The following is a 9,819-nucleotide window of genomic DNA, read 5'->3' as shown; positions in this document are numbered from 1 at the left end:
TCTTTTTTTTCTGTTTCGGTCTTGACTCCGTCCAGTGGCATAGCCAAATATTTCTTTTCAGACGGGCCTCGACAAAAGTGACCGGTCACGACTTTCACTCACGGTCCATCGCAAGCCTCCACATTCTTTATAACCTTCTGCTCAACTGAATAACAGGTCAGACATCCTGTATCGCAACTGTAGCGTACTGTACTCAATAACCAAGCCAGTCCAATCTTCCGCTGTTTGCACTGAAACAGAATATGTAGTAGACCACAAAATACTGCCGCATTTGTATTCATCAAGCACACTTTAACCAGAAGTAGCGTAAAACGCATGCCCTGTTACAACAAACGCACAATACAATGCTGGGTTTCCATCCAACTATTTAATGCAAAAAAAAAATCGCTTAAACTTTGCATCAAATCTTTTAAGTAGCTTAAGAAATGTATTCACAGGAAAGAGGTGATTAGCATAGAGTAAAATTATACTGGTTGATGGAAACAAGTTTGGTCGCATCAACAACGGGTTTGTTGCGATTTTATCACGTATTTCCGTTAAAATTGCCCTAGACAATTTTTAAACCCACAACTGTTCACATCTCCTCCCGCGATTAGGAGAGTGTACATTTTTAATCCGCATAACACCGTTTATGGAATTTCCTTAGCCGAATTTTCATGAATGCGCTTAAAATATGCGAATGTGTTGGGTGGAAAACCAGCCGCTATCTCTTGTTGAAGGTTTACATCGCTGGAACAACAAAGTCGAAACCAAACTTGTTGATTGGCTAATACAGATGTCAGTCAAACGCATCAAGCATTATACAAATAAAAAAATTAGAACACATTTTCTTTATTTCAGGAGCGTTTGTGATGATATTTTAGTTATCAACCAGTTTAACAAACAATAACGTATTATTATTCCATCCTAACTCAGGGGGCATATGCATCTTTTGGGCGGGGCCTAGGCCCATCAGGCCTGTCCGTTAGCCACATGCCTGACTCTGTCTCTCATTTGGACTTGGCCTTGACTTGGACTCAGACCTCATTGGACTTGGCCTTGACTTGGACTCGGACCTCATTTGGACTTGGCCTTGACTTGGACTCGGACCTCATTTGGACTTGGCCTTGACTTGGACTCGGACCTCATTGGACTTGGCCTTGACTTGGACTCGGACCTCATTTGGACTTGGCCTTGACTTAGACTCGGACCTCATTGGACTTGGCCTTGACTTGGACTCGGACCTCATTGGACTTGGCCTTGACTTGAACTCGGACCTCATTGGACTTGGTCTTGACTTGGACTCGGACCTCATTGGACTTGGCCTTGACTTGGACTCGGACCTCATTTGGACTTGGCCTTGACTTGGACTCGGACCTCATTTGGACTTGGTCTTGACTCGGTCTCAGCTAGTCCTGGTCTTGGACTCGACAAAAGTGGTCTTGACTACAGCTCTGTTTCCCTATATGTGTAATAGCCACATAGTGACCCCTGTTAACCTTTTTCATTTCTCCTATTCATCCATATCTCCTCATCCCGCCCTCCAGATTACATCCACCAATCAGTCCCTCAGATTCCGTCGTCACACCTCTGTCATTCTTAATCTTTTAAATTGTGCTGTCGTGGGTAGAATATGACCTCAGTACAGGGACACTGGGAAGCGTTTTGAGTTGGGGATGCTGAAGGTCAGTGACATACATACAGTGTATAGTGCAGTGTCATACTATATGCTGTACTTGTATCCCATTGAACTAAACAGACAGGATCGTTTATATCTAATAATTTTAGCCAAAGAACCTCACACAAGGCAGAAAGCCAAAACGATTATATAATTGCACAATGCACACCAAAAGACATATGAAAATCGTGACACCTGGCTTGGCATACCAGTGATATAGACTTACGCAATGTGCAAATCCAAAGAGATCATCTCCAACTCAGTTATCATAAACTGCATTAACGATACATGCTTCAGTTCAATAACTTTAACTCCTACTACTGCTGAATTAATAGGCAATGGTAAATGTTTCAAAGAGCAGATATAGGAAAATAACCATCTTAAACTACTTGGTAAACATTGTAAACAGAGCAACCACAGAAATTATGTACGGGAAAGGAGTGAGATAGAGAGAGAGAGCAGATTACAGCAACCCGGTTTTACGCAAGTGAAAGTTTCCCTTTAGGGTTTTTGAAAAAAATCTGAAATTCTCTTTTGCGACATTTTGCACGACGCTACACGCGTGCGGCGCGTGTCGCGCGTGTGACAGAAATGACGTCCCACTGTGGGTGCGTCAGTCGTAATCGGCAAAGACAAATCCGACCGGTTAATAACACGTTTTGGAAAGAAGTGAATCAAACATAAAAATAAAATCTCTCTGCTCATAGTCTTACACTAAACCCAAAATATCCCAGTATAAAAAAATGTTTCAATAACATATATATTGATTAATTGCCATTGCAGTTAAACGATACAGAAAAGGCAGGGGGTACTGCAGCCCCCTCAGCCCCCCCCCCCCTCCCCCCCCCGCCCACACACACACACACACACACACACACACTTCCCGCACCCCTGCTTCAGTAATGCCGTGACTCTGTGTCATTTGTTTCTATATAGTGATCTTATTTTGCAGTATGATAAAGAATAAAAGGATGCATCATGTGGCGAATATGAAATCAGTGGTTAATGACATTACATTTACATTACATTTACATCATTTACATTACATTTATTTGGCTGTTTTTTTTTTTTATCCAAAGCAACTTATAAGTGGGGAAACAATTTGAGCACCAGTACAGTGAGAGACCTATGAGGAAGCGTTAAGTATCACATCTGTTTAAAGCGCAAGCAATAAGTGCGAGTTTCTTTCAGGACAGAGGCAGGAGAGTAAGTCATGTTAGGGTGTTAGAGGTGTTAGGTGCTCTTGGAAAAGATGAGTCTTCAAGAGGTTCTTGAAGATAGAGAGGGATGCCCCTGCTCTGATGGCCGTTGGTAGCTTGTTCCACCATCGGGGAACCATAAGCGAAAACAGTCTGGGCTGAGATTGCCCGGTGCATGGGGATGGCGATGCCAGCCGATGTTCCCTGGGGGAGCGCAGTGGGCGAGAGGGATCACCAGCCTGTGTTAGCGGGTTGAGGTAGATGGGCGCAGACCCAGAAGTCACTCTGTAAGCGAACATTAGTGACTTGCATTTGATTTGATTTATGAGGACCATGTCATTTGAAGTATATACGGGGTGTGGTGTACATAAAATCAGTGGTTTATGAGGACTGTAGTGTGGTACTGTATGGTTTATGAGGACAGTATTATGTGTAATAGAGTACAGTGTAGTGTATATATGTAAGAGTATGGTTTATGAGGACAGTTTTATCTGTAATAGAGTACAGTGTAGTGTATATATGTGAAGAGTATGGTTTATGAGGACAGTTTTATCTGTAATAGAGTACAGTGTAGTGTATATATGTGAAGAGTATGGTTTATGAGGACAGTATTATCTGTAATAGAGTACGGTGTAGTGTATATATGTGAAGAGTATGGTTTATGAGGACAGTTTTATGTGTAATAGAGTACGGTATAGTGTATATATGTGAAGAGTACGGTTTATGAGGACAGTATTATTTGTAATAGAGTACGGTGTAGTGTATATATGTGAAGAGTATGGTTTATGAGGACAGTTTTATCTGTAATAGAGTACGGTGTAGTGTATATATGTGAAGAGTATGGTTTATGAGGACAGTTTTATTTGTAATAGAGTACAGTGTAGTGTATATATGTGAAGAGTATGGTTTATGAGGACAGTATTATTTGTAATAGAGTACGGTGTAGTGTATATATGTGAAGAGTATGGTTTATGAGGACAGTTTTATTTGTAATAGAGTACGGTATAGTGTATATATGTGAAGAGTATGGTTTATGAGGACAGTATTATCTGTAATAGAGTACGGTGTAGTGTATATATGTGAAGAGTATGGTTTATGAGGACAGTTTTATTTGTAATAGAGTACGGTATAGTGTATATATGTGAAGAGTACGGTTTATGAGGACAGTATTATTTGTAATAGAGTACGGTGTAGTGTATATATGTGAAGAGTATGGTTTATGAGGACAGTTTTATCTGTAATAGAGTACGGTGTAGTGTATATATGTGAAGAGTATGGTTTATGAGGACAGTTTTATTTGTAATAGAGTACGGTATAGTGTATATATGTGAAGAGTATGGTTTATGAGGACAGTTTTATTTGTAATAGAGTACGGTGTAGTGTATATATGTGAAGAGTATGGTTTATGAGGACAGTTTTATCTGTAATAGAGTACGGTGTAGTGTATATATGTGAAGAGTATGGTTTATGAGGACAGTTTTATGTGTAATAGAGTACGGTGTAGTGTATATATGTGAAGAGTATGGTTTATGAGGACAGTATTATCTGTAATAGAGTACGGTGTAGTGTATATATGTGAAGAGTATGGTTTATGAGGACAGTTTTATCTGTAATAGAGTACAGTGTAGTGTATATATGTGAAGAGTACGGTTTATGAGGACAGTTTTATCTGTAATAGAGTACGGTGTAGTGTATATATGTGAAGAGTATGGTTTATGAGGACAGTTTTATGTGTAATAGAGTACGGTGTAGTGTATATATGTGAAGAGTATGGTTTATGAGGACAGTTTTATGTGTAATAGAGTACGGTGTAGTGTATATATGTGAAGAGTACGGTTTATGAGGACAGTTTTATCTGTAATAGAGTACAGTGTAGTGTATATATGTGAAGAGTATGGTTTATGAGGACAGTATTATGTGTAATAGAGTACGGTGTCATTTATGCAAAGGGAATGGTTGTATGATGACAGAACTCATTTGGAGTGGAGCGTGGTCTCGTGTACGTCAAAGGAACGGGTTTATGAGGACAGCAGTTCTTTTTTAGTGGAGTGTGTCCTCATGCGTGTGAAATGAATGGTTTTATGGGGACAGTCTCAATCATGAGCAGACTGTAGCGTAGGTAAAGGGAGTGGTTACGTGAGAATATTATTGTTTGAAAGGCAGTCTGGGACGGTGAGTTTTGACTTGATGGGACTGGCTTATGAGGACGCCGTTATTTTAGAGTGGAGCAGGAGCTGTGCTCGTCTGAAGGGAATGGTTACATGAGGACAGAGTATTGCTGCAAGATTTGGATTCAGATTTAAATTCAACTCAGGGACCTTTGCTGCTTCGCTCCCAACCAGCTCATGCATTTCAATCTAAGCAGAGTAGTAATATCGAGTCTAGACGTATGTGTGTGTGTGTGTGTGTGTGCGTGTGTGTGTGTGGGTGGGTGGGTGTGTGCGCGCGTGTGTTTTCAGCACTTTGAAAGCCTCTCACATTTGTCCATATATACTGTCTCCTTTAAAGAGGGAGCAACGTGTTTGTGACTGTGTGTGTTTGTTTACACAAGCTTAGGCGTGTGTGAACGGGTGTGTACATGTATGTAGACATAATCGTCTGCATGCATGTGTAAGAATAATGCACTTGTATATGTGTATATGTGTGTAAGAATGCAACTATATGTTTTCATAATAATCAGGTAACCATGGCTTTGTGTGTATGTGTGTGTGTGTTTACATAAGTATATGTATGCGTGAAAGTGCCTGTGCATGTATGTATGCATAAGTCTGTGTGTGTGTGTGTGTGTGTGTGTGTGTGTGTGTGTGTGTGTGTGTATGTGTGTGTGCGTGTGCATATGCGTGCATGCTTGCAGGCGTGTGTGTATGTGTGAAAATAATGTACAGTAATCTGTATGTGTACAAGTCTGTGTGTGTGCGCTAAATGATAATCATAAAACCATTGTTAGAAGTGTTTGTATGTACAGCTGTGCGTGCGTGTCTGTGTATGTGTGTGTGCGCGTCTGTGCGTGTGTCCGCATACATGTGTGTGCTCGGTAAGCTCTAACCCAAGGTCTTGGCCCACTAAGAGCACATAGGCATCACTGATCAATAGGGAGTTAGAGTTAAAAGCTCTCGCTTCTCCTCCTGCCCTCATTGCATTGTCCATATTTACCACTCTTTCAAAAAAAAAAAAAAAAATAGGTGAGGGAAACAGGTTGCCATGGAGACAGACCTTGTTTTCATTGCGAGAAAAAAAAAAAAACTCACTCTGCCAGGTGTAGTGGCTGTGTGCGTGAGAGAGAGGGAGAGTGTGTGTGTTTGTGTCGTGTGCTTGCGTGTGTATGTGTGTGTGTGTGTGTGTGTGTGTTTGTGTCGTGTGCGTCCATGTGTATGTGTGTGTGTCCTTGCGGGTGTATGTATACTCATTTAAGTCTGTGTTGTTATGCTATGGAATATATTCATGTCCATGTCCAGAAGGCATACAGGTTCAAGACTAACATTTCACTGTCCCCTTTGTGTGTGTGTGTGTGTGTGTGTGTGTGTGTGTGTGTGTATCCATGTGGGTGTATGTATATTCATTTAAGTCTGTGTTGTTATGCATACTCGGAGTTATGCTATGGAATGTATTCACGTCCATGTCTAGAAGGCATACAGATTCAAGACTAACATTTCACTGTCCTCTTTGTGTATTTGCGTGTGTGTTTGTGCATGTGCGTGTGTGTGTGTGCATGTGTGTGTGTGCGTGTGTGTGTATGTGTGTGTGAATTTACACACATGCGTATGACTCACATTGTTAAGGAGCTAGAGGCTACAAAACATATCAAAGTGGAACACAGCGCCGTGGCTGCTGGATTTGATCATATTTCTCGACACCGTTCTCTTTTTCTTTCGACAGATGATAGATGTTTCACTCAGCATTCAGACCCGCCCCTCCACCCATCCACCCCCCCCCCCCCCAATCCTCTACCCCCCCAAAAAAGTGACTTCTGATTAAAAAAAAAGACGAAAAAAACTTTGAATCATAAGAATAGTTAGGCTTCCCGTCTCTCTCCTGTCCCTCACTGCAGACGCTGAGACACTCTATTTTACTCTCTCTCTCTCTCTCTCTCTCTCTCTCTCTCTTTAAGTCTCTATCCAAATTCAGACACATGTCTCGTATGGATGTGTTTGACTGGCCGTCTGTCACCTCGTTCGTTTGAAAGGCCCCAGAGGAGTGACATGGTATGGTACGTCATCCGCTGTCTTACAGCTCGCCTCTCTAATCTCTGGAGAGAAGGAGAAACAGACAGAGAGAGAGAGACAAAGACAGAGAGAGAGAATGGAGCATTGGGGGTGTGTTGTAATGTTAGTTGTGGTACTTTGTGACACAGAGATGAGGCTGTGGCTGTTTGTAATGTTAGTTGTTGTACTTCATGGACCAGACTTAGAGATAACACTGTGCTCAATATGATCATTATAAATTGCCGTGTGTATGTGTGTGTGTGTGTGTGTGTGTGTGTGTGTGTGTGTGTGTGTGTGTGCGCATGCATGTGTGTGTGGGTGGTTGTGTATGTGTCAGTGTGTGTTTAGGTGACTGGTTGTGTGTGGGAGCATGTTATTCATCTATCTGTACTAGTGTGTGTGCGTGTGTGTGCGTGCGTGTGTGTGTAGTGTGTTAGTGTGCACTTTTTAGTCGCTCAAGGGTACATGGATACATATGTGTGTGTCTGTGCATATATGCACGCATATGTGTGTGTGTGTGTGTGTTTTCGTGAGGGCACTCAACAGTTCAGCGTGGTGTGCACATGCATAAGTGAGAGTCAGGTTCTTAGATTACTGTGTTGTCAGTATTCACGTGGAGTTATGCAACTTTTCACTGCTCCAGTAGACTGAATCCTTACTGTCTGCTGCAGCAACCTGAGCCTCCAAGAACTGGCCTGGGTGTCTGCGGAATGTTCCGGCAACCTGTCTGCATGTTGAACAGACAAATCGGCTACATTCCCACAGGCATAAACAGTATCTCTGTACCACAGCATAAACAGTATCCCAATAACAGTTAACATATTTACCAAAAAAACAAAAAACATGAAGACAATCAGAAAATCAGATGTTTCCTTCTCCCTTTTTCTTTCTCTCTCTCTCTCTTTCCCTCTCTCTCTCTTTCTCTCTCAGCTCTCCCTTTCTCTCGCTCTCTCTCTTTTTCCCACCCTCTCTCTCTCTTTCTCTCTGCATTTTCTGTTTGGCCCAGTCTCTTTAATACCAAGGTTGTGTGTGTGTGTGTGTGTGTGTGTGTGTGTGTGTGTGTGTGTGTGTGAGAAGGAGGGAGAGTATGTGTGCATCTGCTAGCCTTTGTACCTCATTTGTTTTTAAATGAGGAAGAGAGAGAGAGAGAGAATGTTAGAAGTAGTAACAGATCTCAGCAATTATTTTGCTACGTGAGTAAATTATTCATATCTTGTAAACCTATATTTAACCAAAAGCAAATGCATTAATAAGCAAATAATTGTCCTGGCCTGTGAGTCATGTTTGTTGGAGGCAGAAGATACCGGGAGCCTTGACTGTACCTCGAAATGAATAAACATCCGAAATGAGCAAATTCATCTTGTCCCAGGCAGAGCATGTCATTAATATGACTCAGCACAACAGCAGGAAAAAACAACAACAACAACAAAGTGCCTTAGTGGATGATGAATTAGTGAATGAAGAGGGCACCTTAAGTAAACACAGCTTTTATAGAGACATACAAATACATGTAAGAGGGGTCAAAGCCCTGTCCTGCTCACACTGTTCACTCATTTTTTCTACCATGTCCCTCTTCTTCTTCTTCCTCTTATTCTTTTTCTTCTTCTTCTTTCATTTTTCCATTTCCCCCCCGACCCTCTCATCTCTCTCTCTCTCTCTCTCTCTCTATCTCTCTCTCTGCACCATGGGTCACTGCAAACTCCCAGTCATGCTGTGAGATGGAAGATGGTGTGTGTGCGCGTGTGCGTGTGTGTGTGTGATACAGCTAATACACACACAGATGAAGGTTTCCTGGATCACAGGGGGAGTAAAAGTGGGAGGTAAATGACATGTCAACCAGCTGCCGCTGTGTCAGAGAGAGAGAGGGAGAGAGAGAGGGAGAGGGAGAGAGAGAGGGAGAGAGAGAGAGGTTTTTCCTCTCTTTAAATCCCTTTAATTAACCGCTGCGTACGCAAGGAGACCAACGTATGTACAAGTGCTCCGCTCTGAGAGAGAAACAGGCTTATAAATGCCTCAGAATACACACAGGGTAGAATCAAACACATTCAAACATATCACAGAGAGAGAGAGAGAGAGAGAGAGAGAGAGAATGAGGGAAATTTAGAGCAGGAGAAAACAAAAAGAAGATTTGTGTGAAAGCAAGAGAGAAAAAAGGGGACAAGTAGAGAAGGATTAAAGAAAGAGAGAAGAAAAAGAGTTGTGGAAGCAAAATGGAGGGGGTGGCAGGAGATTTTATCTCTTTTGGGAAAAAAAAATTGATTCAGCAAGAGGTGAAAGAAGAAGATGTGAGTAATATGGAGACAAAATAAAGTGGAGAATGCGATTGGATTTGCTGTACTGAGCTCGCATCTCAATTGACTGTGTGTGTAGATGTCTGTGTGTATGAGATAGATAGATAGATAGATAGATAGATAGATAGATAGATAGATAGATAGATAGATAGATAGATAGATAGATAGATAGATGGGGGAGAGAGAGAGAGAGAAAAGGGGGGGAGATGATGAGATGGTGGAGGTCCTGTGTCAGTAGGTGGGAGTGTTGAGTGTAGGGGTGGGGTGGGGTAGTGTTCAGTGTGTTAACCATGACTGGAGCACATGTGTTCAGTATATGCGCAGCCTGACTGAGCTGAACGTCCTCTCAGTCTGGAGGAGAGCGAAGAGCGAAGAAAATCTATGACTTTGTATTTAATCCAGCTGCTCTTCACAAGCTCTGCAAAACAGAGTGAGAGAGAGAGGGGGGGGGCAGTCAAGAAGATACAGCA

This window comes from Chanos chanos, chromosome 4, assembly GCF_902362185.1.
Source record: "Chanos chanos chromosome 4, fChaCha1.1, whole genome shotgun sequence".
In the NCBI taxonomy this organism is placed as follows: Eukaryota; Metazoa; Chordata; class Actinopteri; order Gonorynchiformes; family Chanidae; genus Chanos; species Chanos chanos.
Note: the sequence above shows the minus strand (reverse complement) of the source record.